General features: G+C 38.6%; 20 non-coding genes across 20 annotated transcripts; all 20 read right to left on the minus strand.

Annotated features, from left to right (window-relative positions):
* Nucleotides 1-1,422: 1,422 nt before the first annotated feature.
* trnar-ucu (transfer RNA arginine (anticodon UCU)) lies at nucleotides 1,423-1,512 on the minus strand. Its single transcript is given in 2 exon segments — nucleotides 1,423-1,458; nucleotides 1,476-1,512. It is a non-coding gene; the product is annotated as a tRNA-Arg (tRNA).
* A 2,680-nt stretch (nucleotides 1,513-4,192) lies between these two features.
* On the minus strand, nucleotides 4,193-4,282 carry trnar-ucu (transfer RNA arginine (anticodon UCU)). Its single transcript is given in 2 exon segments — nucleotides 4,193-4,228; nucleotides 4,246-4,282. It is a non-coding gene; the product is annotated as a tRNA-Arg (tRNA).
* Nucleotides 4,283-6,962: 2,680 nt separating this feature from the next.
* trnar-ucu (transfer RNA arginine (anticodon UCU)) lies at nucleotides 6,963-7,052 on the minus strand. The gene is given in 2 exon segments: nucleotides 6,963-6,998; nucleotides 7,016-7,052. It is a non-coding gene; the product is annotated as a tRNA-Arg (tRNA).
* A 3,006-nt stretch (nucleotides 7,053-10,058) lies between these two features.
* Nucleotides 10,059-10,132, minus strand: trnat-agu (transfer RNA threonine (anticodon AGU)). Its single transcript has one exon. It is a non-coding gene; the product is annotated as a tRNA-Thr (tRNA).
* Nucleotides 10,133-16,521: 6,389 nt separating this feature from the next.
* Nucleotides 16,522-16,595, minus strand: trnat-agu (transfer RNA threonine (anticodon AGU)). The gene has a single exon. It is a non-coding gene; the product is annotated as a tRNA-Thr (tRNA).
* Nucleotides 16,596-17,118: 523 nt separating this feature from the next.
* trnar-ucu (transfer RNA arginine (anticodon UCU)) lies at nucleotides 17,119-17,208 on the minus strand. Its single transcript is given in 2 exon segments — nucleotides 17,119-17,154; nucleotides 17,172-17,208. It is a non-coding gene; the product is annotated as a tRNA-Arg (tRNA).
* A 236-nt stretch (nucleotides 17,209-17,444) lies between these two features.
* trnat-agu (transfer RNA threonine (anticodon AGU)) lies at nucleotides 17,445-17,518 on the minus strand. Its single transcript has one exon. It is a non-coding gene; the product is annotated as a tRNA-Thr (tRNA).
* Nucleotides 17,519-18,041: 523 nt separating this feature from the next.
* On the minus strand, nucleotides 18,042-18,131 carry trnar-ucu (transfer RNA arginine (anticodon UCU)). The gene is given in 2 exon segments: nucleotides 18,042-18,077; nucleotides 18,095-18,131. It is a non-coding gene; the product is annotated as a tRNA-Arg (tRNA).
* Nucleotides 18,132-18,367: 236 nt separating this feature from the next.
* trnat-agu (transfer RNA threonine (anticodon AGU)) lies at nucleotides 18,368-18,441 on the minus strand. Its single transcript has one exon. It is a non-coding gene; the product is annotated as a tRNA-Thr (tRNA).
* Nucleotides 18,442-18,964: 523 nt separating this feature from the next.
* On the minus strand, nucleotides 18,965-19,054 carry trnar-ucu (transfer RNA arginine (anticodon UCU)). The gene is given in 2 exon segments: nucleotides 18,965-19,000; nucleotides 19,018-19,054. It is a non-coding gene; the product is annotated as a tRNA-Arg (tRNA).
* A 236-nt stretch (nucleotides 19,055-19,290) lies between these two features.
* Nucleotides 19,291-19,364, minus strand: trnat-agu (transfer RNA threonine (anticodon AGU)). Its single transcript has one exon. It is a non-coding gene; the product is annotated as a tRNA-Thr (tRNA).
* A 523-nt stretch (nucleotides 19,365-19,887) lies between these two features.
* Nucleotides 19,888-19,977, minus strand: trnar-ucu (transfer RNA arginine (anticodon UCU)). The gene is given in 2 exon segments: nucleotides 19,888-19,923; nucleotides 19,941-19,977. It is a non-coding gene; the product is annotated as a tRNA-Arg (tRNA).
* A 236-nt stretch (nucleotides 19,978-20,213) lies between these two features.
* On the minus strand, nucleotides 20,214-20,287 carry trnat-agu (transfer RNA threonine (anticodon AGU)). The gene has a single exon. It is a non-coding gene; the product is annotated as a tRNA-Thr (tRNA).
* Nucleotides 20,288-20,810: 523 nt separating this feature from the next.
* trnar-ucu (transfer RNA arginine (anticodon UCU)) lies at nucleotides 20,811-20,900 on the minus strand. The gene is given in 2 exon segments: nucleotides 20,811-20,846; nucleotides 20,864-20,900. It is a non-coding gene; the product is annotated as a tRNA-Arg (tRNA).
* An 833-nt stretch (nucleotides 20,901-21,733) lies between these two features.
* Nucleotides 21,734-21,823, minus strand: trnar-ucu (transfer RNA arginine (anticodon UCU)). Its single transcript is given in 2 exon segments — nucleotides 21,734-21,769; nucleotides 21,787-21,823. It is a non-coding gene; the product is annotated as a tRNA-Arg (tRNA).
* An 833-nt stretch (nucleotides 21,824-22,656) lies between these two features.
* Nucleotides 22,657-22,746, minus strand: trnar-ucu (transfer RNA arginine (anticodon UCU)). Its single transcript is given in 2 exon segments — nucleotides 22,657-22,692; nucleotides 22,710-22,746. It is a non-coding gene; the product is annotated as a tRNA-Arg (tRNA).
* A 236-nt stretch (nucleotides 22,747-22,982) lies between these two features.
* Nucleotides 22,983-23,056, minus strand: trnat-agu (transfer RNA threonine (anticodon AGU)). Its single transcript has one exon. It is a non-coding gene; the product is annotated as a tRNA-Thr (tRNA).
* A 523-nt stretch (nucleotides 23,057-23,579) lies between these two features.
* Nucleotides 23,580-23,669, minus strand: trnar-ucu (transfer RNA arginine (anticodon UCU)). Its single transcript is given in 2 exon segments — nucleotides 23,580-23,615; nucleotides 23,633-23,669. It is a non-coding gene; the product is annotated as a tRNA-Arg (tRNA).
* Nucleotides 23,670-23,905: 236 nt separating this feature from the next.
* trnat-agu (transfer RNA threonine (anticodon AGU)) lies at nucleotides 23,906-23,979 on the minus strand. The gene has a single exon. It is a non-coding gene; the product is annotated as a tRNA-Thr (tRNA).
* A 1,447-nt stretch (nucleotides 23,980-25,426) lies between these two features.
* trnar-ucu (transfer RNA arginine (anticodon UCU)) lies at nucleotides 25,427-25,516 on the minus strand. The gene is given in 2 exon segments: nucleotides 25,427-25,462; nucleotides 25,480-25,516. It is a non-coding gene; the product is annotated as a tRNA-Arg (tRNA).
* Between the last annotated feature and the right edge of the window lie 1,896 nt (nucleotides 25,517-27,412).

Consider the following 27,412-nt stretch of genomic DNA (forward strand, 5'->3'; position numbering starts at 1 on the left):
ATACAATGTAGCTTCAGGCAAACTCAAAAACATTCTCTTGCATACAAACTTCACACAGACAGCAAAAACAACTTCCCTGATTAGGAACCTCTGCATTTTCCAGAAACAAATAACATCAACTCTGAAAGCTTGTCTCAATTGCTTAAACCTATCATATACATGTACAGAGTACTAGACCTTGTCACGCAGAATGTACACACAAAACTTAGCATCTTTTGTTTACCCTTCAGGTTCCGTTTAAACATCTTTTAATGGATCAGCAAACATCATTCTGATTCAGAAAAGGCTAAAATCCTACATTTCAAACTGCTTCATCTCACTTTTCACAAATACATGCAGAATCTTCTGCAGCACAAATATGTTCCAATACCCCAACATCAAACAGAATATTTCTTAAAGTTTGAAATTGCTATAAATTAGGTAAAAAGACTAGAGAAAATCTTGCAAATAAAAGTACAAAAAGGTAGTAGACAGAGCTATAAAGAAGAGTAAACACTCTCAACTCTGGTGGGACTCAAACCCACAACCTTTGAATTGCTCCAGCTATTTATCTAGAAGTCCAATGCGCTATCCATTGCGCCACAGAGCCCAGGTGATGAAACTGGTTCCTTGGCCAACCTTCCTATAAAATAACAGTAGTGCTGCTAATATTTGAGGCAAATAATACATTTACTATGCATATGTAAATCCCAGTGGTCTGATGATTATCTGCAAGTCTAAGCACACACCAAAGCTCTGCATACTGTTAGTCATAGTCTGACGCCAATAAAAAAAGGGTTGATTTACTCATTGTAGCAGTTACTGATTAAAGATTACCCAAGGAAAAGGCACCGCTGGGATTCGAACTCAGGATCTCCTGTTTACTAGACAGGCGCTATAACCAACTAAGCCACGGCACCCTACATGACTGGTTTTCTATATCAATACAATGTAGCTTCAGGCAAACTCAAAAACATTCTCTTGCATACAAACTTTACACAGACAGCAAAAACAACTTCCCTGATTAGGAACCTCTGCATTTTCCAGAAACAAATAACATCAACTCTGAAAGCTTGTCTCAATTGCTTAAACTTATCATATACATGTACAGAGTACTAGACCTTGTCACGCAGAATGTACACACAAAACTTAGCATCTTTTGTTTACCCATCAGGTTCCGTTTAAACATCTTTTAATGGATCAGCAAACATCATTCTGATTCAGAAAAGGCTAAAATCCTACATTTCAAACTGCTTCATCTCACTTTTCACAAATACATGCAGAATCTTCTGCAGCACAAATATGTTCCAATACCCCAATATCAAACAGAATATTTCTGAAAGTTTGAAATTGCTATTAATTAGGTAAAAAGACTAGAGAAAATCTTGCAAATAAAAGTACAAAAAGGTAGTAGACAGAGCTATAAAGAAGAGGAAACACTCTCGACTCTGGTGGGACTCGAACCCACAACCTTTGAATTGCTCCAGCTATTTATCTAGAAGTCCAATGCGCTATCCATTGCGCCACAGAGCCCAGGTGAAGAAACTGGTTCCTTGGCCAACCTTCCTATAAAATAACAGTAGTGCTGCTAATATTTGAGGCAAATAATAAATTTACTATGCATATGTAAATCCCAGTGGTCTGATGATTATCTGCAAGTCTAAGCACACACCAAAGCTCTGCATACTGTTAGTCATAGTCTGACGCCAATAAAAAAAGGGTTGATTTACTCATTGTAGCAGTTACTGATTAAAGATTACCCAAGGAAAAGGTACCGCTGGGATTCGAACCCAGGACCTCCCGTTTACTAGACAGGCGCGAAAACCAACTAAGCCACGGCGCCCTACCTGACTGGTCTTCTATATCAATACAATATAGCTTCAGGCAAACTCAAAAACATTCTCTTGCATACAAACTTCACACAGACAGCAAAAACAACTTCCCTGATTAGGAACCTCTGCATTTTCCAGAAACAAATAACATCAACTCTGAAAGCTTGTCTCAATTGCTTAAACCTATCATATACATGTACAGAGTACTAGACCTTGTCACGCAGAATGTACACACAAAACTTAGCATCTTTTGTTTACCCTTCAGGTTCCGTTTTAACATCTTTTAATGGATAAGCAAACATCATTCTGATTCAGAAAAGGCTAAAATCCAACATTTCAAACTGCTTCATCTCACTTTTCACAAATACATGCAGAATCTTCTGCAGCACAAATATGTTCCAATACCCCAACATCAAACAGAATATTTCTGAAAGTTTGAAATTGCTATTAATTAGGTAAAAAGACTGGAGAAAATCTTGCAAATAAAAGTACAAAAAGGTAGTAGACAGAGCTGTAAAGAAGAGTAAACACTCTCGACTCTGGTGGGACTCGAACCCACAACCATTGAATTGCCCCAGCTAATTATCTAGAAGTCCAATGCGCTATCCATTGCACCACAGAGCACAGGTGAAGAAGTTGGTTCCTTGGCCTACCTTCCTATAAAATAACAGTAGTGCTGCTAATATTTGAGGCAAACAATGAATTTCCTATGCATATGTAAATCCCAGTGGTCTGATGATTATTTGCAAGTCTAAGCACACACCAAAGCTCTGCATACTGTTAGTCATAGTCTGACGCCAATAAAAAAAAGTGTTGATTTACTTATTGTAGCAGTTACTGATTAAAGATTACCCAAGGAAAAGGTACCGCTGGGATTCAAACCCAGGATCTCCTATTTACTAGACAGGCGCTATAACCAACTAAGCCACGGCGCCCTACCTGACTGTTTTTCTATATCAATACAATATAGCTTGAGGCAAACTCAAAAACATTCTCTTCCATACAAACTTCACACAGCCAGCAAAAACAACTTCCCTGATTAGGAACCTCTGCATTTTCCAGAAACAAATAACATCAACTCTGAAAGCTTGTCTCAATTGCTTAAACCTATCATATACATGTACAGAGTACTAGACCTTGTCACACAGAATGTACACACAAAACTTAGCATCTTTTGTTTACCCTTCAGGTTCCGTTTAAACATCTTTTAATGGATCAGCAAACATCATTCTGATTCAGAAAAGGCTAAAATCCAACATTTCAAACTGCTTCATCTCACTTTTCACAAATACATGCAGAATCTTCTGCAGCACAAATATGTTCCAAGACCCCAACATCAAACAGAATATTTCTGAAAGTTTGAAATTGCTATTAATTAGGTAAAAAGACTAGAGAAAATCTTGCAAATAAAAGTACAAAAAGGTTGTAGGCAGGGCTATAAAGAAGAGGAAACACTCCTGACTCTGGTGGGACTCAAACCCGCAACCGTCGCATTGCTTCAACTATGCATCTAGAAGTCCAATGCGCTATCCATTGCGCCACAGAGGCCAGGTGAAGAAACTGGTTCCTTGGCCAACCTTCCTATAAAATAACAGTAGTGCTGCTAATATTTGAGGCAAATAATGAATTTACTATGCATATGTAAATCCCAGTGGTCTGATGATTATCTGCAAGTCTAAGCACACACCAAAGCTCTGCATACTGTTAGTCATAGTCTGATTCCAATAAAAAAAGGGTTGATTTACTCATTGTAGCAGTTACTGAATAAAGATTACCCAAGGAAAAGGCAGCGCTGGGATTTGAACTCAGGATCTCCTCTTTACTAGACAGGCGCCATAACCAACTAAGCCACGGCACCCTACCTGATTGGTCTTCTAAATCAATACAATATAGCTTCAGGCAAACTCAAAAACATTCTCTTGCATACAAACTTCACACAGACAGCAAAAACAACTTCCCTGATTAGGAACCTCTGCATTTTCCAGAAACAAATAACATCAACTCTGAAAGCTTGTCTCAATTGCTTAAACCTATCATATACATGTACAGAGTACTAGACCTTGTCACACAGAATGTACACACAAAACTTAGCATCTTTTGTTTACCCTTCAGGTTCCGTTTAAACATCTTTTAATGGATCAGCAAACATCATTCTGATTCAGAAAAGGCTAAAATTCTACATTTCAAACTGCTTCATCTCACTTTTCACAAATACATGCAGAATCTTCTGCAGCACAAATATGTTCCAATACCCCAACATCAAACAGAATATTTCTGAAAGTTTGAAATTGCTATTAATTAGGTAAAAAGACTAGAGAAAATCTTGCAAATAAAAGTACAAAAAGGTAGTAGACAGAGCTATAAAGAAGAGGAAACACTCTTGACTCTGGTGGGACTCGAACCCACAACCTTTGAATTGCTCCAGCTATTTATCTAGAAGTCCAATGCGCTATCCATTGCACCACAGAGCCCAGGTGAAGAAACTGGTTCCTTGGCCAACCTTCCTATAAAATAACAGTAGTGCTGCTAATATTTGAGGCAAATAATAAATTTACTATGCATATGTAAATCCCAGTGGTCTGATGATTATCTGCAAGTCTAAGCACACACCAAAGCTCTGCATACTGTTAGTCATAGTCTGACGCCAATAAAAAAAGGGTTGATTTACTCATTGTAGCAGTTACTGATTAAAGATTACCCAAGGAAAAGGCACCGCTGGGATTCGAACCCAGGACCTCCCGTTTACTAGACAGGCGCGAAAACCAACTAAGCCACGGCGCCCTACCTGACTGGTCTTCTATATCAATACAATATAGCTTCAGGCAAACTCAAAAACATTCTCTTGCATACAAACTTCACACAGACAGCAAAAACAACTTCCCTGATTAGGAACCTCTGCATTTTCCAGAAACAAATAACATCAACTCTGAAAGCTTGTCTCAATTGCTTAAACCTATCATATACATGTACAGAGTACTAGACCTTGTCACGCAGAATGTACACACAAAACTTAGCATCTTTTGTTTACCCTTCAGGTTCCGTTTTAACATCTTTTAATGGATAAGCAAACATCATTCTGATTCAGAAAAGGCTAAAATCCAACATTTCAAACTGCTTCATCTCACTTTTCACAAATACATGCAGAATCTTCTGCAGCACAAATATGTTCCAATACCCCAACATCAAACAGAATATTTCTGAAAGTTTGAAATTGCTATTAATTAGGTAAAAAGACTGGAGAAAATCTTGCAAATAAAAGTACAAAAAGGTAGTAGACAGAGCTATAAAGAAGAGTAAACACTCTCGTCTCTGGTGGGACTCGAACCCACAACCATTGAATTGCCCCAGCTATTTATCTAGAAGTCCAATGCGCTATCCATTGCACCACAGAGCACAGGTGAAGAAGTTGGTTCCTTGGCCTACCTTCCTATAAAATAACAGTAGTGCTGCTAATATTTGAGGCAAACAATGAATTTCCTATGCATATGTAAATCCCAGTGGTCTGATGATTATTTGCAAGTCTAAGCACACACCAAAGCTCTGCATACTGTTAGTCATAGTCTGACGCCAATAAAAAAAAGTGTTGATTTACTTATTGTAGCAGTTACTGATTAAAGATTACCCAAGGAAAAGGTACCGCTGGGATTCAAACCCAGGATCTCCTATTTACTAGACAGGCGCTATAACCAACTAAGCCACGGCGCCCTACCTGACTGTTTTTCTATATCAATACAATATAGCTTGAGGCAAACTCAAAAACATTCTCTTCCATACAAACTTCACACAGCCAGCAAAAACAACTTCCCTGATAAGGAACCTCTGCATTTTCCAGAAACAAATAACATCAACTCTGAAAGCTTGTCTCAATTGCTTAAACCTATCATATACATGTACATAGTACTAGACCTTGTCACACAGAATGTACACACAAAACTTAGCATCTTTTGTTTACCCTTCAGGTTCCGTTTAAACATCTTTTAATGGATCAGCAAACATCATTCTGATTCAGAAAAGGCTAAAATCCAACATTTCAAACTGCTTCATCTCACTTTTCACAAATACATGCAGAATCTTCTGCAGCACAAATATGTTCCAAGACCCCAACATCAAACAGAATATTTCTGAAAGTTTGAAATTGCTATTAATTAGGTAAAAAGACTAGAGAAAATCTTGCAAATAAAAGTACAAAAAGGTTGTAGGCAGGGCTATAAAGAAGAGGAAACACTCCTGACTCTGGTGGGACTCAAACCCGCAACCGTTGCATTGCTTCAACTATGCATCTAGAAGTCCAAAGCGCTATCCATTGCGCCACAGAAGCCAGGTGAAGAAACTGGTTCCTTGGCCAACCTTCCTATAAAATAACAGTAGTGCTGCTAATATTTGAGGCAAATAATGAATTTACTATGCATATGTAAATCCCAGTGGTCTGATGATTATCTGCAAGTCTAAGCACACACCAAAGCTCTGCATACTGTTAGTCATAGTCTGATTCCAATAAAAAAAGGGTTGATTTACTCATTGTAGCAGTTACTGAATAAAGATTACCCAAGGAAAAGGCACCGCTGGGATTTGAACTCAGGATCTCCTCTTTACTAGACAGGCGCCATAAGCAACTAAGCCACGGCACCCTACCTGATTGGTCTTCTAAATCAATACAATATAGCTTCAGGCAAACTCAAAAACATTCTCTTGCATACAAACTTCACACAGACAGCAAAAACAACTTCCCTGATTAGGAACCTCTGCATTTTCCAGAAACAAATAACATCAACTCTGAAAGCTTGTCTCAATTGCTTAAACCTATCATATACATGTACAGAGTACTAGACCTTGTCACACAGAATGTACACACAAAACTTAGCATCTTTTGTTTACCCTTCAGGTTCCGTTTAAACATCTTTTAATGGATCAGCAAACATCATTCTGATTCAGAAAAGGCTAAAATCCTACATTTCAAACTGCTTCATCTCACTTTTCACAAATACATGCAGAATCTTCTGCAGCACAAATATGTTCCAATACCCCAACATCAAACAGAATATTTCTGAAAGTTTGAAATTGCTATTAATTAGGTAAAAAGACTAGAGAAAATCTTGCAAATAAAAGTACAAAAAGGTAGTAGACAGAGCTATAAAGAAGAGGAAACACTCTTGACTCTGGTGGGACTCGAACCCACAACCTTTGAATTGCTCCAGCTATTTATCTAGAAGTCCAATGCGCTATCCATTGCACCACAGAGCCCAGGTGAAGAAACTGGTTCCTTGGCCAACCTTCCTATAAAATAACAGTAGTGCTGCTAATATTTGAGGCAAATAATAAATTTACTATGCATATGTAAATCCCAGTGGTCTGATGATTATCTGCAAGTCTAAGCACACACCAAAGCTCTGCATACTGTTAGTCATAGTCTGATTCCAATAAAAAAAGGGTTGATTTACTCATTGTAGCAGTTACTGATTAAAGATTACCCAAGGAAAAGGCACCGCTGGGATTTGAACCCAGGACCTCCCGTTTACTAGACAGGCGCGAAAACCAACTAAGCCACGGCGCCCTACCTGACCGGTCTTCTATATCAATACAATATAGCTTCAGGCAAACTCAAAAACATTCTCTTGCATACAAACTTCACACAGACAGCAAAAACAACTTCCCTGATTAGGAACCTCTGCATTTTCCAGAAACAAATAACATCAACTCTGAAAGCTTGTCTCAATTGCTTAAACCTATCATATACATGTACAGAGTACTAGACCTTGTCACGCAGAATGTACACACAAAACTTAGCATCTTTTGTTTACCCTTCAGGTTCCGTTTTAACATCTTTTAATGGATAAGCAAACATCATTCTGATTCAGAAAAGGCTAAAATCCAACATTTCAAACTGCTTCATCTCACTTTTCACAAATACATGCAGAATCTTCTGCAGCACAAATATGTTCCAATACCCCAACATCAAACAGAATATTTCTGAAAGTTTGAAATTGCTATTAATTAGGTAAAAAGACTGGAGAAAATCTTGCAAATAAAAGTACAAAAAGGTAGTAGACAGAGCTATAAAGAAGAGTAAACACTCTCGACTCTGGTGGGACTCGAACCCACAACCATTGAATTGCCCCAGCTATTTATCTAGAAGTCCAATGCGCTATCCATTGCACCACAGAGCACAGGTGAAGAAGTTGGTTCCTTGGCCTACCTTCCTATAAAATAACAGTAGTGCTGCTAATATTTGAGGCAAACAATGAATTTCCTATGCATATGTAAATCCCAGTGGTCTGATGATTATTTGCAAGTCTAAGCACACACCAAAGCTCTGCATACTGTTAGTCATAGTCTGACGCCAATAAAAAAAGTGTTGATTTACTTATTGTAGCAGTTACTGATTAAAGATTACCCAAGGAAAAGGTACCGCTGGGATTCAAACCCAGGATCTCCTATTTACTAGACAGGCGCTATAACCAACTAAGCCACGGCGCCCTACCTGACTGTTTTTCTATATCAATACAATATAGCTTGAGGCAAACTCAAAAACATTCTCTTCCATACAAACTTCACACAGCCAGCAAAAACAACTTCCCTGATTAGGAACCTCTGCATTTTCCAGAAACAAATAACATCAACTCTGAAAGCTTGTCTTAATTGCTTAAACCTATCATATACATGTACATAGTACTAGACCTTGTCACACAGAATGTACACACAAAACTTAGCATCTTTTGTTTACCCTTCAGGTTCCGTTTAAACATCTTTTAATGGATCAGCAAACATCATTCTGATTCAGAAAAGGCTAAAATCCAACATTTCAAACTGCTTCATCTCACTTTTCACAAATACATGCAGAATCTTCTGCAGCACAAATATGTTCCAAGACCCCAACATCAAACAGAATATTTCTGAAAGTTTGAAATTGCTATTAATTAGGTAAAAAGACTAGAGAAAATCTTGCAAATAAAAGTACAAAAAGGTTGTAGGCAGGGCTATAAAGAAGAGGAAACACTCTTGACTCTGGTGGGACTCAAACCCGCAACCGTTGCATTGCTTCAACTATGCATCTAGAAGTCCAATGCGCTATCCATTGCGCCACAGATGCCAGGTGAAGAAACTGGTTCTTTGGCCAACCTTCCTATAAAATAACAGTAGTGCTGCTAATATTTGAGGCAAATAATGAATTTACTATGCATATGTAAATCCCAGTGGTCTGATGATTATCTGCAAGTCTAAGCACACACCAAAGCTCTGCATACTGTTAGTCATAGTCTGATTCCAATAAAAAAAGGGTTGATTTACTCATTGTAGCAGTTACTGAATAAAGATTACCCAAGGAAAAGGCACCGCTGGGATTTGAACCCAGGATCTCCTCTTTATTAGACAGGCGCCATAACCAACTAAGCCACGGCACCCTACCTGATTGGTCTTCTAAATCAATACAATATAGCTTCAGGCAAACTCAAAAACATTCTCTTGCATACAAACTTCACACAGACAGCAAAAACAACTTCCCTGATTAGGAACCTCTGCATTTTCCAGAAACAAATAACATCAACTCTGAAAGCTTGTCTCAATTGCTTAAACCTATCATACACATGTACAGAGTACTAGACCTTGTCACGCAGAATGTACACACAAAACTTAGCATCTTTTGTTTACCCTTCAGGTTCATTTTAAACATCTTTTAATGGATCAGCAAACATCATTCTGATTCAGAAAAGGCTAAAATCCAACATTTCAAACTGCTTCATCTCACTTTTCACAAATACATGCAGAATCTTCTGCAGCACAAATATGTTCCAAGACCCCAACATCAAACAGAATATTTCTGAAAGTTTGAAATTGCTATTAATTAGGTAAAAAAGACTAGAGAAAATCTTGCAAATAAAAGTACAAAAAGGTAGTAGACAGAGCTATAAAGAAGAGGAAACACTCTCGACTCTGGTGGGACTCGATCCCACAACCTTTGAATTGCTCCAGCTATTCATCTAGAAGTCCAACGCGCTATCCACTGTGACACAGAGCCCAGGTGAAGAAACTGGTTCCTTGGCCAACCTTCCTATAAAATAACAGTAGTGCTGCTAATATTTGAGGCAAATAATAAATTTACTATGCATATGTAAATCCCAGTGGTCTGATGATTATCTGCAAGTCTAAGCACACACCAAAGCTCTGCATACTGTTAGTCATAGTCTGATTCCAATAAAAAAAGGGTTGATTTACTCATTGTAGCAGTTACTGAATAAAGATTACCCAAGGAAAAGGCACCGCTGGGATTCGAACCCAGGATCTCCTGTTTACTAGACAGGCACTATAACCAACTAAGCCACGGCACCCTACATGACTGGTTTTCTATATCAATACAATATAGCTTCAGGCAAACTCAAAAACATTCTCTTGCATACAAACTTCACACAGACAGCAAAAACAACTTCCCTGATTAGGAACCTCTGCATTTTCCAGAAACAAATAACATCAACTCTGAAAGCTTGTCTCAATTGCTTAAACCTATCATATACATGTACAGAGTACTAGACCTTGTCACACAGAATGTACACACAAAACTTAGCATCTTTTGTTTACCCTTCAGGTTCCGTTTTAACATCTTTTAATGGATCAGCAAACATCATTCTGATTCAGAAAAGGCTAAAATCCAACATTTCAAACTGCTTCATCTCACTTTTCACAAATACATGCAGAATCTTCTGCAGCACAAATATGTTCCAAGACCCCAACATCAAACAGAATATTTCTGAAAGTTTGAAATTGCTATTAATTAGGTAAAAAGACTAGAGAAAATCTTGCAAATAACAGTACAAAAAGGTAGTAGACAGAGCTATAAAGAAGAGGAAACACTCTCGACTCTGGTGGGACTCGAACACCAAAACCTCTGAATTGCTCCAGCTATGCATCTAGAAGTCCAATGCCCTAACCATTGCCCCACAGAGCCCAGTTGAAGAGACTGGATCCTTGGCCAACCTTCCTATAACATAACAGTAGTGCTGCTAATATTTGAGGCAAATAATGAATTTAATATGCATATGTAAATCCCAGTGGTCTGATGATTATCTGCAAGTCTAAGCACACACCAAAGCTCTGCATACTGTTAGTCATAGTCTGATGCCAATAAAAAAAGAGTTGATTTACTCATTGCAGCAGTTACTGATTAAAGATTACCCAAGGAAAAGGCACCGTTGGGATTCGAACCCAGGACCTCCCGTATACTAGACAGGCGCGAAAACCAACTAAGCCACGGCGCCCTACCTGACTGCTCTTCTATATCAATACAATATAGCTTCAGGCAAACTCAAAAACATTCTCTTGCATACAAACTTCACACAGACAGCAAAAACAACTTCCCTGATTAGGAACCTCTGCATTTTCCAGAAACAAATAACATCAACTCTGAAAGCTTGTCTCAATTGCTTAAACCTATCATATACATGTACAGAGTACTAGACCTTGTCACGCAGAATGTACACACAAAACTTAGCATCTTTTGTTTACCCTTCAGGTTCCGTTTTAACATCTTTTAATGGATAAGCAAACATCATTCTGATTCAGAAAAGGCTAAAATCCAACATTTCAAACTGCTTCATCTCACTTTTCACAAATACATGCAGAATCTTCTGCAGCACAAATATGTTCCAATACCCCAACATCAAACAGAATATTTCTGAAAGTTTGAAATTGCTATTAATTAGGTAAAAAGACTGGAGAAAATCTTGCAAATAAAAGTACAAAAAGGTAGTAGACAGAGCTATAAAGAAGAGTAAACACTCTCGACTCTGGTGGGACTCGAACCCACAACCATTGAATTGCCCCAGCTATTTATCTAGAAGTCCAATGCGCTATCCATTGCACCACAGAGCACAGGTGAAGAAGTTGGTTCCTTGGCCTACCTTCCTATAAAATAACAGTAGTGCTGCTAATATTTGAGGCAAACAATGAATTTCCTATGCATATGTAAATCCCAGTGGTCTGATGATTATTTGCAAGTCTAAGCACACACCAAAGCTCTGCATACTGTTAGTCATAGTCTGACGCCAATAAAAAAAGGGTTGATTTACTCATTGTAGCAGTTACTGATTAAAGATTACCCAAGGAAAAGGTACCGCTGGGATTCGTACCCAGGATCTCCTGTTTACTAGACAGGCGCTATAACCAACTAAGCCACGGCGCCCTACACGACTGGTTTTCTATATCAATACAATATAGCTTCAGGCAAACTCAAAAACATTCTCTTGCATACAAACTTTAGACAGACAGCAAAAACAACTTCCCTGATTAGGAACCTCTGCATTTTCCAGAAACAAATAACATCAACTCTGAAAGCTTGTCTCAATTGCTTAAACCTATCATATACATGTACAGAGTACTAGACCTTGTCACGCAGAATGTACACACAAAACTTAGCATCTTTTGTTTACCCTTCAGGTTCCGTTTTAACATCTTTTAATGGATCAGCAAACATCATTCTGATTCAGAAAAGGCTAAAATCCTACATTTTAAACTGCTTCATCTCACTTTTCACAAATACATGCAGAATCTTCTGCAGCACAAATATGTTCCAATACCCCAACATCAAACAGAATATTTCTTAAAGTTTGAAATTGCAATTAATTAGGTAAAAAGACTAGAGAAAATCTTGCAAATAAAAGTACAAAAAGGTAGTAGACAGAGCTATAAAGAAGAGGAAACACTCTCGACTTTGGTGGGACTCGATCCCACAACCTTTGAATTGCTCCAGCTATTCATCTAGCAATCCAATGCGCTATCCACTGTGACACAGAGTACAGGTGAAGAAACTGGTTCCTTGGCCAACCTTCCTATAAAATAACAGTTGTGCTGCTAATATTTGAGGCAAATAATGAATTTACTATGCATATGTAAATCCCAGTGGTCTGATGATTATCTGCAAGTCTAAGCACACACCAAAGCTCTGCATACTGTTAGTCATAGTCTGATGCCAATAAAAAAAGAGTTGATTTACTCATTGCAGCAGTTACTGATTAAAGATTACCCAAGGAAAAGGCACCGTTGGGATTCGAACCCAGGACCTCCCGTTTACTAGACAGGTGCGAAAACCAACTAAGCCACGGCGTCCTACCTGACTGGTCTTCTATATCAATACAATATAGCTTCAGGCAAACTCAAAAACATTCTCTTGCATACAAACTTCACACAGACAGCAAAAACAACTTCCCTGATTAGGAACCTCTGCATTTTCCAGAAACAAATAACATCAACTCTGAAAGCTTGTCTCAATTGCTTAAACCTATCATATACATGTACAGAGTACTAGACCTTGTCACGCAGAATGTACACACAAAACTTAGCATCTTTTGTTTACCCTTCAGGTTCCGTTTTAACATCTTTTAATGGATAAGCAAACATCATTCTGATTCAGAAAAGGCTAAAATCCAACATTTCAAACTGCTTCATCTCACTTTTCACAAATACATGCAGAATCTTCTGCAGCACAAATATGTTCCAATACCCCAACATCAAACAGAATATTTCTGAAAGTTTGAAATTGCTATTAATTAGGTAAAAAGACTGGAGAAAATCTTGCAAATAAAAGTACAAAAAGGTAGTAGACAGAGCTATAAAGAAGAGTAAACACTCTCAATTCTGGTGGGACTCGAACCCACAACCATTGAATTGCCCCAGCTATTTATCTAGAAGTCCAATGCGCTATCCATTGCACCACAGAGCACAGGTGAAGAAGTTGGTTCCTTGGCCTACCTTCCTATAAAATAACAGTAGTGCTGCTAATATTTGAGGCAAACAAAGAATTTCCTATGCATATGTAAATCCCAGTGGTCTGATGATTATTTGCAAGTCTAAGCACACACCAAAGCTCTGCATACTGTTAGTCATAGTCTGACGCCAATAAAAAAAAGTGTTGATTTACTTATTGTAGCAGTTACTGATTAAAGATTACCCAAGGAAAAGGTACCGCTGGGATTCAAACCCAGGATCTCCTATTTACTAGACAGGCGCTATAACCAACTAAGCCACGGCGCCCTACCTGACTGTTTTTCTATATCAATACAATATAGCTTGAGGCAAACTCAAAAACATTCTCTTCCATACAAACTTCACACAGCCAGCAAAAACAACTTCCCTGATTAGGAACCTCTGCATTTTCCAGAAACAAATAACATCAACTCTGAAAGCTTGTCTCAATTGCTTAAACCTATCATATACATGTACATAGTACTAGACCTTGTCACACAGAATGTACACACAAAACTTAGCATCTTTTGTTTACCCTTCAGGTTCCGTTTAAACATCTTTTAATGGATCAGCAAACATCATTCTGATTCAGAAAAGGCTAAAATCCAACATTTCAAACTGCTTCATCTCACTTTTCACAAATACATGCAGAATCTTCTGCAGCACAAATATGTTCCAAGACCCCAACATCAAACAGAATATTTCTGAAAGTTTGAAATTGCTATTAATTAGGTAAAAAGACTAGAGAAAATCTTGCAAATAAAAGTACAAAAAGGTTGTAGGCAGGGCTATAAAGAAGAGGAAACACTCCTGACTCTGGTGGGACTCAAACCCGCAACCGTTGCATTGCTTCAACTATGCATCTAGAAGTCCAATGCGCTATCCATTGCGCCACAGAGGCCAGGAGAAGAAACTGGTTCCTTGGCCAACCTTCCTATAAAATAACAGTAGTGCTGCTAATATTTGAGGCAAATAATGAATTTACTATGCATATGTAAATCCCAGTGGTCTGATGATTATCTGCAAGTCTAAGCACACACCAAAGCTCTGCATACTGTTAGTCATAGTCTGATTCCAATAAAAAAGGGTTGATTTACTCATTGTAGCAGTTACTGAATAAAGATTACCCAAGGAAAAGGCACCGCTGGGATTTGAACCCAGGATCTCCTCTTTACTAGAAAGGCGCCATAACCAACTAAGCCACGGCACCCTACCTGATTGGTCTTCTAAATCAATACAATATAGCTTCAGGCAAACTCAAAAACATTCTCTTGCATACAAACTTCACACAGACAGCAAAAACAACTTCCCTGATTAGGAACCTCTGCATTTTCCAGAAACAAATAACATCAACTCTGAAAGCTTGTCTCAATTGCTTAAACCTATCATATACATGTACAGAGTACTAGACCTTGTCACGCAAAATGTACACACAAAACTTAGCATCTTTTGTTTACCCTTTAGGTTCATTTTAAACATCTTTTAATGGATCAGCAAACATCATTCTGATTCAGAAAAGGCTAAAATCCAACATTTCAAACTGCTTCATCTCACTTTTCACAAATACATGCAGAATCTTCTGCAGCACAAATATGTTCCAAGACCCCAACATCAAACAGAATATTTCTGAAAGTTTGAAATTGCTATTAATTAGGTAAAAAAGACTAGAGAAAATCTTGCAAATAAAAGTACAAAAAGGTAGTAGACAGAGCTATAAAGAAGAGGAAACACTCTCGACTCTGGTGGGACTTGATCCCACAACCTTTGAATTGCTCCAGCTATTCATCTAGAAGTCCAACGCGCTATCCACTGTGACACAGATCCCAGGTGAAGAAATTGGTTCCTTGGCCAACCTTCCTATAAAATAACAGTAGTGCTGCTAATATTTGAGGCAAATAATAAATTTACTATGCATATGTAAATCCCAGTGGTCTGATGATTATCTGCAAGTCTAAGCACACACCAAAGCTCTGCATACTGTTAGTCATAGTCTGACGCCAATAAAAAAAGGGTTGATTTACTCATTGTAGCAGTTACTGATTAAAGATTACCCAAGGAAAAGGTACCGCTGGGATTCGTACCCAGGATCTCCTGTTTACTAGAGAGGCGCTATAACCAACTAAGCCACGGCGCCCTACATGACTGGTTTTCTATATCAATACAATATAGCTTCAGGCAAACTCAAAAACATTCTCTTGCATACAAACTTTACACAGACAGCAAAAACAACTTCCCTGATTAGGAACCTCTGCATTTTCCAGAAACAAATAACATCAACTCTGAAAGCTTGTCTCAATTGCTTAAACCTATCATATACATGTACAGAGTACTAGACCTTGTCACGCAGAATGTACACACAAAATTTAGCATCTTTTGTTTACCCTTCAGGTTCCGTTTTAACATCTTTTAATGGATCAGCAAACATCATTCTGATTCAGAAAAGGCTAAAATCCTACATTTTAAACTGCTTCATCTCACTTTTCACAAATACATGCAGAATCTTCTGCAGCACAAATATGTTCCAATACCCCAACATCAAACAGAATATTTCTTAAAGTTTGAAATTGCTATTAATTAGGTAAAAAGACTAGAGAAAATCTTGCAAATAAAAGTACAAAAAGGTAGTAGACAGAGCTATAAAGAAGAGGAAACACTCTCGACTCTGGTGGGACTCGATCCCACAACCTTTAAATTGCTTCAGCTATTCATCTAGCAATCCAATGCGCTATCCACTGTGACACAGAGTACAGGTGAAGAAACTGGTTCCTTGGCCAACCTTCCTATAAAATAACAGTAGTGCTGCTAATATTTGAGGCAAATAATGAATTTACTATGCATATGTAAATCCCAGTGGTCTGATGATTATCTGCAAGTCTAAGCACACACCAAAGCTCTGCATACTGTTAGTCATAGTCTGACGCCAATAAAAAAAGGGTTGATTTACTCATTGTAGCAGTTACTGATTAAAGATTACCCAAGGAAAAGGCACCGCTGGGATTCGAACCCAGGATCTCCTGTTTACTAGACAGGCGCTATAACCAACTAAGCCACGGCGCCCTACATGACTGGTTTTCTATATCAATACAATATAGCTTCAGGCAAACTCAAAAACATTCTCTTGCATACAAACTTTAGACAGACAGCAAAAACAACTTCCCTGATTAGGAACCTCTGCATTTTCCAGAAACAAATAACATCAACTCTGAAAGCTTGTCTCAATTGCTTAAACCTATCATATACATGTACAGAGTACTAGACCTTGTCACGCAGAATGTACACACAAAACTTAGCATCTTTTGTTTACCCATCAGGTTCCGTTTAAACATCTTTTAATGGATCAGCAAACATCATTCTGATTCAGAAAAGGCTAAAATCCAACATTTCAAACTGCTTCATCTCACTTTTCACAAATACATGCAGAATCTTCTGCAGCACAAATATGTTCCAATACCCCAACATCAAACAGAATATTTCTGAAAGTTTGAAATTGCTATTAATTAGGTAAAAAGACTAGAGAAAATCTTGCAAATAAAAGTACAAAAAGGTAGTAGACAGAGCTATAAAGAAGAGGAAACACTCTCGACTCTGGTGGGACTCGAACCCACAACCTTTGAATTGCTCCAGCTATTTATCTAGAAGTCCAATGCGCTATCCATTGCGCCACAGAGCCCAGGTGAAGAAACTGGTTCCTTGGCCAACCTTCCTATAAAATAACAGTAGTGCTGCTAATATTTGAGGCAAATAATAAATTTACTATGCATATGTAAATCCCAGTGGTCTGATGATTATCTGCAAGTCTAAGCACACACCAAAGCTCTGCATACTGTTAGTCATAGTCTGACGCCAATAAAAAAAGGGTTGATTTACTCATTGTAGCAGTTACTGATTAAAGATTACCCAAGGAAAAGGCACCGCTGGGATTCGAACCCAGGATCTCCTGTTTACTAGACAGGCGCTATAACCAACTAAGCCACGGCACCCTACATGACTGGTTTTCTATATCAATACAATGTAGCTTCAGGCAAACTCAAAAACATTCTCTTGCATACAAACTTCACACAGACAGCAAAAACAACTTCCCTGATTAGGAACCTCTGCATTTTCCAGAAACAAATAACATCAACTCTGAAAGCTTGTCTCAATTGCTTAAACCTATCATATACATGCACAGAGTACTAGACCTTGTCACGCAGAATGTACACACAAAACTTAGCATCTTTTGTTTACCCTTCAGGTTCCGTTTAAACATCTTTTAATGGATCAGCAAACATCATTCTGATTCAGAAAAGGCTAAAATCCTACATTTCAAACTGCTTCATCTCACTTTTCACAAATACATGCAGAATCTTCTGCAGCACAAATATGTTCCAATACCCCAACATCAAACAGAATATTTCTGAAAGTTTGAAATTGCTATTAATTAGGTAAAAAGACTAGAGAAAATCTTGCAAATAAAAGTACAAAAAGGTAGTAGACAGAGCTATAAAGAAGAGGAAACACTCTTGACTCTGGTGGGACTCGAACCCACAACCTTTGAAATGCTCCAGCTATTTATCTAGAAGTCCAATGCGCTATCCATTGCGCCACAGAGCCCAGGTGAAGAAACTGGTTCCTTGGCCAACCTTCCTATAAAATAACAGTAGTGCTGCTAATATTTGAGGCAAATAATAAATTTACTATGCATATGTAAATCCCAGTGGTCTGATGATTATCTGCAAGTCTAAGCACACACCAAAGCTCTGCATACTGTTAGTCATAGTCTGACGCCAATAAAAAAAGGGTTGATTTACTCATTGTAGCAGTTACTGATTAAAGATTACCCAAGGAAAAGGCACCGCTGGGATTCGAACCCAGGATCTCCTGTTTACTAGACAGGCGCTATAACCAACTAAGCCACGGCACCCTACATGACTGGTTTTCTATATCAATACAATGTAGCTTCAGGCAAACTCAAAAACATTCTCTTGCATACAAACTTTACACAGACAGCAAAAACAACTTCCCTGATTAGGAACCTCTGCATTTTCCAGAAACAAATAACATCAACTCTGAAAGCTTGTCTCAATTGCTTAAACCTATCATATACATGTACAGAGTACTAGACCTTGTCACGCAGAATGTACACACAAAACTTAGCATCTTTTGTTTACCCTTCAGGTTCCGTTTAAACATCTTTTAATGGATCAGCAAACATCATTCTGATTCAGAAAAGGCTAAAATCCAACATTTCAAACTGCTTCATCTCACTTTTCACAAATACATGCAGAATCTTCTGCAGCACAAATATGTTCCAATACCCCAACATCAAACAGAATATTTCTGAAAGTTTGAAATTGCTATTAATTAGGTAAAAAGACTAGAGAAAATCTTGCAAATAAAAGTACAAAAAGGTAGTAGACAGAGCTATAAAGAAGAGGAAACACTCTCGACTCTGGTGGGACTCGAACCCACAACCTTTGAATTGCTCCAGCTATTTATCTAGAAGTCCAATGCGCTATCCATTGCGCCACAGAGCCCAGGTGAAGAAACTGGTTCCTTGGCCAACCTTCCTATAAAATAACAGTAGTGCTGCTAATATTTGAGGCAAATAATAAATTTACTATGCATATGTAAATCCCAGTGGTCTGATGATTATCTGCAAGTCTAAGCACACACCAAAGCTCTGCATACTGTTAGTCATAGTCTGATGCCAATAAAAAAAGGGTTGATTTACTTATTGTAGCAGTTACTGATTAAAGATTACCCAAGGAAAAGGCACCGCTGGGATTCGAACCCAGGATCTCCTGTTTACTAGACAGGCGCTATAACCAACTAAGCCACGGCACCCTACATGACTGGTTTTCTATATCAACACAATGTAGCTTCAGGCAAACTCAAAAACATTCTCTTGCATACAAACTTTACACAGACAGCAAAAACAACTTCCCTGATTAGGAACCTCTGCATTTTCCAGAAACAAATAACATCAACTCTGAAAGCTTGTCTCAATTGCTTAAACCTATCATATACATGTACAGAGTACTAGACCTTGTCACGCAGAATGTACACACAAAACTTAGCATCTTTTGTTTACCCATCAGGTTCCGTTTAAACATCTTTTAATGGATCAGCAAACATCATTCTGATTCAGAAAAGGCTAAAATCCTACATTTCAAACTGCTTCATCTCACTTTTCACAAATACATGCAGAATCTTCTGCAGCACAAATATGTTCCAATACCCCAACATCAAACAGAATATTTCTGAAAGTTTGAAATTGCTATTAATTAGGTAAAAAGACTAGAGAAAATCTTGCAAATAAAAGTACAAAAAGGTAGTAGACAGAGCTATAAAGAAGAGGAAACACTCTCGACTCTGGTGGGACTCGAACCCACAACCTTTGAATTGCTCCAGCTATTTATCTAGAAGTCCAATGCGCTATCCATTGCGCCACAGAGCCCAGGTGAAGAAACTGGTTCCTTGGCCAACCTTCCTATAAAATAACAGTAGTGCTGCTAATATTTGAGGCAAATAATAAATTTACTATACATATGTAAATCCCAGTGGTCTGATGATTTTCTGCAAGTCTAAGCACACACCAAAGCTCTGCATACTGTTAGTCATAGTCTGACGCCAATAAAAAAAGGGTTGATTTACTCATTGTAGCAGTTACTGATTAAAGATTACCCAAGGAAAAGGCACCGCTGGGATTCGAACCCAGGATCTCCTGTTTACTAGACAGGCGCTATAACCAACTAAGCCACGGCACCCTACATGACTGGTTTTCTATATCAATACAATGTAGCTTCAGGCAAACTCAAAAACATTCTCTTGCATACAAACTTTACACAGACAGCAAAAACAACTTCCCTGATTAGGAACCTCTGCATTTTCCAGAAACAAATAACATCAACTCTGAAAGCTTGTCTCAATTGCTTAAACCTATCATATACATGTACAGAGTACTAGACCTTGTCACGCAGAATGTACACACAAAACTTAGCATCTTTTGTTTACCCTTCAGGTTCCGTTTAAACATCTTTTAATGGATCAGCAAACATCATTCTGATTCAGAAAAGGCTAAAATCCTACATTTCAAACTGCTTCATCTCACTTTTCACAAATACATGCAGAATCTTCTGCAGCACAAATATGTTCCAAGACCCCAACATCAAACAGAATATTTCTGAAAGTTTGAAATTGCTATTAATTAGGTAAAAAGACTAGAGAAAATCTTGCAAATAAAAGTACAAAAAGGTAGTAGACAGAGCTATAAAGAAGAGGAAACACTCTCGACTCTGGTGGGATTCGAACCCACAACCTTTGAATTGCTCCAGCTATTTATCTAGAAGTCCAATGCGTTATCCATTGCGCCACAGAGCCCAGGTGAAGAAACTGGTTCCTTGGCCAACCTTCCTATAAAATAACAGTAGTGTTGCTAATATTTGAGGCAAATAATAAATTTACTATGCATATGTAAATCCCAGTGGTCTGATGATTATCTGCAAGTCTAAGCACACACCAAAGCTCTGCATACTGTTAGTCATAGTCTGACGCCAATAAAAAAAGGGTTGATTTACTCATTGTAGCAGTTACTGATTAAAGATTACCCAAGGAAGAGGCACCGCTGGGATTCGAACCCAGGATCTCCTGTTTACTAGACAGGCGGTACAACCAACTAAGCCACGGCACCCTAACTGACTGGTTTTCTATATCAACACAATGTAGCTTCAGGCAAACTCAAAAACATTCTCTTGCATACAAACTTCACACAGACAGCAAAAACAACTTCCCCGATTAGGAACCTCTGCATTTTCCAGAAACAAATAACATCAACTCTGAAAGCTTGTCTCAATTGCTTAAACCTATCATATACATGTACAGAGTACTAGACCTTGTCACGCAGAATGTACACACAAAACTTAGCATCTTTTGTTTACCCTTCAGGTTCTGTTTAAACATCTTTTAATGGATCAGCAAACATCATTCTGATTCAGAAAAGGCTAAAATCCAACATTTCAAACTGCTTCATCTCACTTTTCACAAATACATGCAGAATCTTCTGCAGCACAAATATGTTCCAATACCCCAACATCAAACAGAATATTTCTGAAAGTTTGAAATTGCTATTAATTAGGTAAAAAGACTAGAGAAAATCTTGCAAATAAAAGTACAAAAAGGTAGTAGACAGAGCTATAAAGAAGAGGAAACACTCTCGACTCTGGTGGGACTCGAACCCACAACCTTTGAATTGCTCCAGCTATTTATCTAGAAGTCCAATGCGCTATCCATTGCGCCACAGAGCCCAGGTGAAGAAACTGGTTCCTTGGCCAACCTTCCTATAAAATAACAGTAGTGCTGCTAATATTTGAGGCAAATAATAAATTTACTATACATATGTAAATCCCAGTGGTCTGATGATTTTCTGCAAGTCTAAGCACACACCAAAGCTCTGCATACTGTTAGTCATAGTCTGACGCCAATAAAAAAAGGGTTGATTTACTCATTGTAGCAGTTACTGATTAAAGATTACCCAAGGAAAAGGCACCGCTGGGATTTGAACCCAGGATCTCCTGTTTACTAGACAGGCGCTATAGCCAACTAAGCCACGGCACCCTACATGACTGGTTTTCTATATCAATACAATGTAGCTTCAGGCAAACTCAAAAACATTCTCTTGCATACAAACTTTACACAGACAGCAAAAACAACTTCCCTGATTAGGAACCTCTGCATTTTCCAGAAACAAATAACATCAACTCTGAAAGCTTGTCTCAATTGCTTAAACCTATCATATACATGTACAGAGTACTAGACCTTGTCACGCAGAATGTACACACAAAACTTAGCATCTTTTGTTTACCCTTCAGGTTCCGTTTAAACATCTTTTAATGGATCAGCAAACATCATTCTGATTCAGAAAAGGCTAAAATCCAACATTTCAAACTGCTTCATCTCACTTTTCACAAATACATGCAGAATCTTCTGCAGCACAAATATGTTCCAATACCCCAACATCAAACAGAATATTTCTGAAAGTTTGAAATTGCTATTAATTAGGTAAAAAGACTAGAGAAAATCTTGCAAATAAAAGTACAAAAAGGTAGTAGACAGAGCTATAAAGAAGAGGAAACACTCTCGACTCTGGTGGGACTCGAACCCACAACCTTTGAATTGCTCCAGCTATTTATCTAGAAGTCCAAAGCGCTATCCATTGCGCCACAGAGCCCAGGTGAAGAAACTGGTTCCTTGGCCAACCTTCCTATAAAATAACAGTAGTGCTGCTAATATTTGAGGCAAATAATAAATTTACTATACATATGTAAATCCCAGTGGTCTGATGATTTTCTGCAAGTCTAAGCACACACCAAAGCTCTGCATACTGTTAGTCATAGTCTGACGCCAATAAAAAAAGGGTTGATTTACTCATTGTAGCAGTTACTGATTAAAGATTACCCAAGGAAAAGGCACCGCTGGGATTTGAACCCAGGATCTCCTGTTTACTAGACAGGCGCTATAACCAACTAAGCCACGGCACCCTACATGACTGGTTTTCTATATCAATACAATGTAGCTTCAGGCAAACTCAAAAACATTCTCTTGCATACAAACTTTACACAGACAGCAAAAACAACTTCCCTGATTAGGAACCTCTGCATTTTCCAGAAACAAATAACATCAACTCTGAAAGCTTGTCTCAATTGCTTAAACCTATCATATACATGTACAGAGTACTAGACCTTGTCACGCAGAATGTACACACAAAACTTAGCATCTTTTGTTTACCCTTCAGGTTCCGTTTAAACATCTTTTAATGGATCAGCAAACATCATTCTGATTCAGAAAAGGCTAAAATCCAACATTTCAAACTGCTTCATCTCACTTTTCACAAATACATGCAGAATCTTCTGCAGCACAAATATGTTCCAATACCCCAACATCAAACAGAATATTTCTGAAAGTTTGAAATTGCTATTAATTAGGTAAAAAGACTAGAGAAAATCTTGCAAATAAAAGTACAAAAAGGTAGTAGACAGAGCTATAAAGAAGAGGAAACACTCTCGACTCTGGTGGGACTCGAACCCACAACCTTTGAATTGCTCCAGCTATTTATCTAGAAGTCCAATGCGCTATCCATTGCGCCACAGAGCCCAGGTGAAGAAACTGGTTCCTTGGCCAACCTTCCTATAAAATAACAGTAGTGCTGCTAATATTTGAGGCAAATAATAAATTTACTATACATATGTAAATCCCAGTGGTCTGATGATTTTCTGCAAGTCTAAGCACACACCAAAGCTCTGCATACTGTTAGTCATAGTCTGACGCCAATAAAAAAAGGGTTGATTTACTCATTGTAGCAGTTACTGATTAAAGATTACCCAAGGAAAAGGCACCGCTGGGATTCGAACCCAGGATCTCCTGTTTACTAGACAGGCGCTATAACCAACTAAGCCACGGCACCCTACATGACTGGTTTTCTATATCAATACAATGTAGCTTCAGGCAAACTCAAAAACATTCTCTTGCATACAAACTTTACACAGACAGCAAAAACAACTTCCCTGATTAGGAACCTCTGCATTTTCCAGAAACAAATAACATCAACTCTGAAAGCTTGTCTCAATTGCTTAAACCTATCATATACATGTACAGAGTACTAGACCTTGTCACGCAGAATGTACACACAAAACTTAGCATCTTTTGTTTACCCTTCAGGTTCCGTTTAAACATCTTTTAATGGATCAGCAAACATCATTCTGATTCAGAAAAGGCTAAAATCCTACATTTCAAACTGCTTCATCTCACTTTTCACAAATACATGCAGAATCTTCTGCAGCACAAATATGTTCCAAGACCCCAACATCAAACAGAATATTTCTGAAAGTTTGAAATTGCTATTAATTAGGTAAAAAGACTAGAGAAAATCTTGCAAATAAAAGTACAAAAAGGTAGTAGACAGAGCTATAAAGAAGAGGAAACACTCTCGACTCTGGTGGGATTCGAACCCACAACCTTTGAATTGCTCCAGCTATTTATCTAGAAGTCCAATGCGTTATCTATTGCGCCACAGAGCCCAGGTGAAGAAACTGGTTCCTTGGCCAACCTTCCTATAAAATAACAGTAGTGCTGCTAATATTTGAGGCAAATAATAAATTTACTATGCATATGTAAATCCCAGTGGTCTGATGATTATCTGCAAGTCAAAGCACACACCAAAGCTCTGCATACTGTTAGTCATAGTCTGACGCCAATAAAAAAAAGGGTTGATTTACTCATTGTAGCAGTTACTGATTAAAGATTACCCAAGGAAGAGGCACCGCTGGGATTCGAACCCAGGATCTCCTGTTTACTAGACAGGCGGTACAACCAACTAAGCCACGGCACCCTAACTGACTGGTTTTCTATATCAACACAATGTAGCTTCAGGCAAACTCAAAAACATTCTCTTGCATACAAACTTCACACAGACAGCAAAAACAACTTCCCTGATTAGGAACCTCTGCATTTTCCAGAAACAAATAACATCAACTCTGAAAGCTTGTCTCAATTGCTTAAACCTATCATATACATGTACAGAGTACTAGACCTTGTCACGCAAAATGTACACACAAAACTTAGCATCTTTTGTTTACCCTTCAGGTTCTGTTTAAACATCTTTTAATGGATCAGCAAACATCATTCTGATTCAGAAAAGGCTAAAATCCTACATTTCAAACTGCTTCATCTCACTTTTCACAAATACATGCAGAATCTTCTGCAGCACAAATATGTTCCAATACCCCAACATCAAACAGAATATTTCTGAAAGTTTGAAATTGCTATTAATTAGGTAAAAAGACTAGAGAAAATCTTGCAAATAAAAGTACAAAAAGGTAGTAGACAGAGCTATAAAGAAGAGGAAACACTCTAGACTCTGGTGGGACTCGAACCCACAACCTTTGAATTGCTCCAGCTATTTATCTAGAAGTCCAATGCGCTATCCATTGCACCACAGAGCCCAGGCAAAGAAGTTGGTTCCTTGGCCAACCTTCCTATAAAATAACAGTAGTGCTGCTAATATTTGAGGCAAATAATACATTTACTATGCATATGTAAATCCCAGTGGTCTGATGATTATCTGCAAGTCAAAGCACACACCAAAGCTCTGCATACTGTTAGTCATAGTCTGACACCAATAAAAAATTGTTTGATTGGGTTGATTTACTCATTGTAGCAGTTACTGATTAAAGATTACCAAAGGAAAAGGCACTGCTGGGATTCCAAGCCAGGATCTCCTGTTTACTAGACAGGCGCTTGTTGTGTTGACTTGTCGTTCAGAGTCAGACATTAACCACACACGATTATGGAACAGAGAGCTTACTATTTTGTTTATTCTTCCCCTCCTTTCCTCTCTTCTTTCTCTTACCTCAAACAGTCCACTAGTGCTCCCCAGTGTCCTAAATCCGTAACAACGAATTTGTTTAATATATGCATTAAACACATTGCATATGGACACAACATCTTCCCTCTTGAACAAAGAATACCTTCTTGTAACTCAGAAGAACCTGACAGTATTATTAATGTAACAGTAATGCTTTAGCTAAAACCTGAATATTGTAAATCACATTTTATATGATACATTCGCCGGCCATTGGGCAGTTCTGATGGGGATACTCCAGTGGTTGAATGAGGAGTTGCTCTGTAGTCCCTCAGGTAAGTTCTCAGGAATGACTTCCAGGGTTCTCCTTGAATGGATGCAGTCTGTAAGCAGTCCTTAACACTTCTGTTGAATCTCTCAACTTCTCCATTAGCTCTTGGGTAGTACACTGAAGATCTCAGGTGTTGTATTCCACTCTCTTTGAGAAAGTCAGCAAACAAGAGAAATTGAGGACCATTGTCACTTATCAGCGTCTTTGGGATTCCTTCTCGAGAGAAAAGGGCAGTCAGGAACTGTATAATAGTAGCTGTGTCAACGCGGTGAGCAAACGCTACTTCAGGCCATTTACTAAAGTAATCTACCAGTGATATGGCAAATCTACAATCAGGAGGAGCTTTCTCAAATGGGCCTATGATGTCTACGGACACCTTTTCCCAAGCAGCAGCTGGTAGGGGAACTGGTTGCAGTGGAGCATCATGGGTGACAGTTGTCTTGTCATTCTGTTGGCAGGTTGAGCAGTTCTTAATGCATATTTCTATCTGAGAGTCCATTTTGGGCCACCAGTACAACTCTCTAAGGCGTTGTTTGGTACGCACAATACCCTGGTGGGTTTCATGGGCTAGCACAATGAGTCTTTTCTGCAATGACTCTGGCACAAGTAATCTGTGAGACCCTCTGACTATGCATTCATTCATGACAGCAAGTTCATGGCGAATTGGAAAGTATGGCTGTATGTTAAGATCGAGTGTAGACTTCCGTGATGGCCAGCCTCTCTGTATCTGTGCACGGAGTTTAGTGAGCACTGGACAGTCATTACATTCTGAACGGAAGTCTTCCTCAGACACAGCACTCAGGTCAGTGAGTATGGCAGCCACTGACTCAATCTCTTCTGCGTATGCAGTGTCAGTTTCAGGCAGTGGGAGTCTCGACAGGCAGTCAGCAACATGGTTCAGGGACCCTGTTCTGTATTCAACGTCGTAGTCAAACTCTAGGAGACGAGCAGACCATCGGGTAATGCGGAGACCAGCACGGTTATTGCCTTTGGTAGTCAGCAGCGTGGTAAGTGCTTGGTGATCAGTGCGTAACAGGAATCTCCTTCCCCACAGCCATGTCCGCCATTTCTCGGCAGCCCAGATGCAAGCTAGCGCTTCCTTCTCGACTATAGAGTATTTCCTCTCTGCCTCAGAAAGACTGCGAGATGCAAAAGCAACAGTCTGCTCTGCCCCGTTACTGTCCATCTGAGTCAAGACTGCACCTA

Source organism: Salminus brasiliensis, chromosome 4, assembly GCF_030463535.1.
Source record: "Salminus brasiliensis chromosome 4, fSalBra1.hap2, whole genome shotgun sequence".
In the NCBI taxonomy this organism is placed as follows: domain Eukaryota; kingdom Metazoa; phylum Chordata; class Actinopteri; order Characiformes; family Bryconidae; genus Salminus; species Salminus brasiliensis.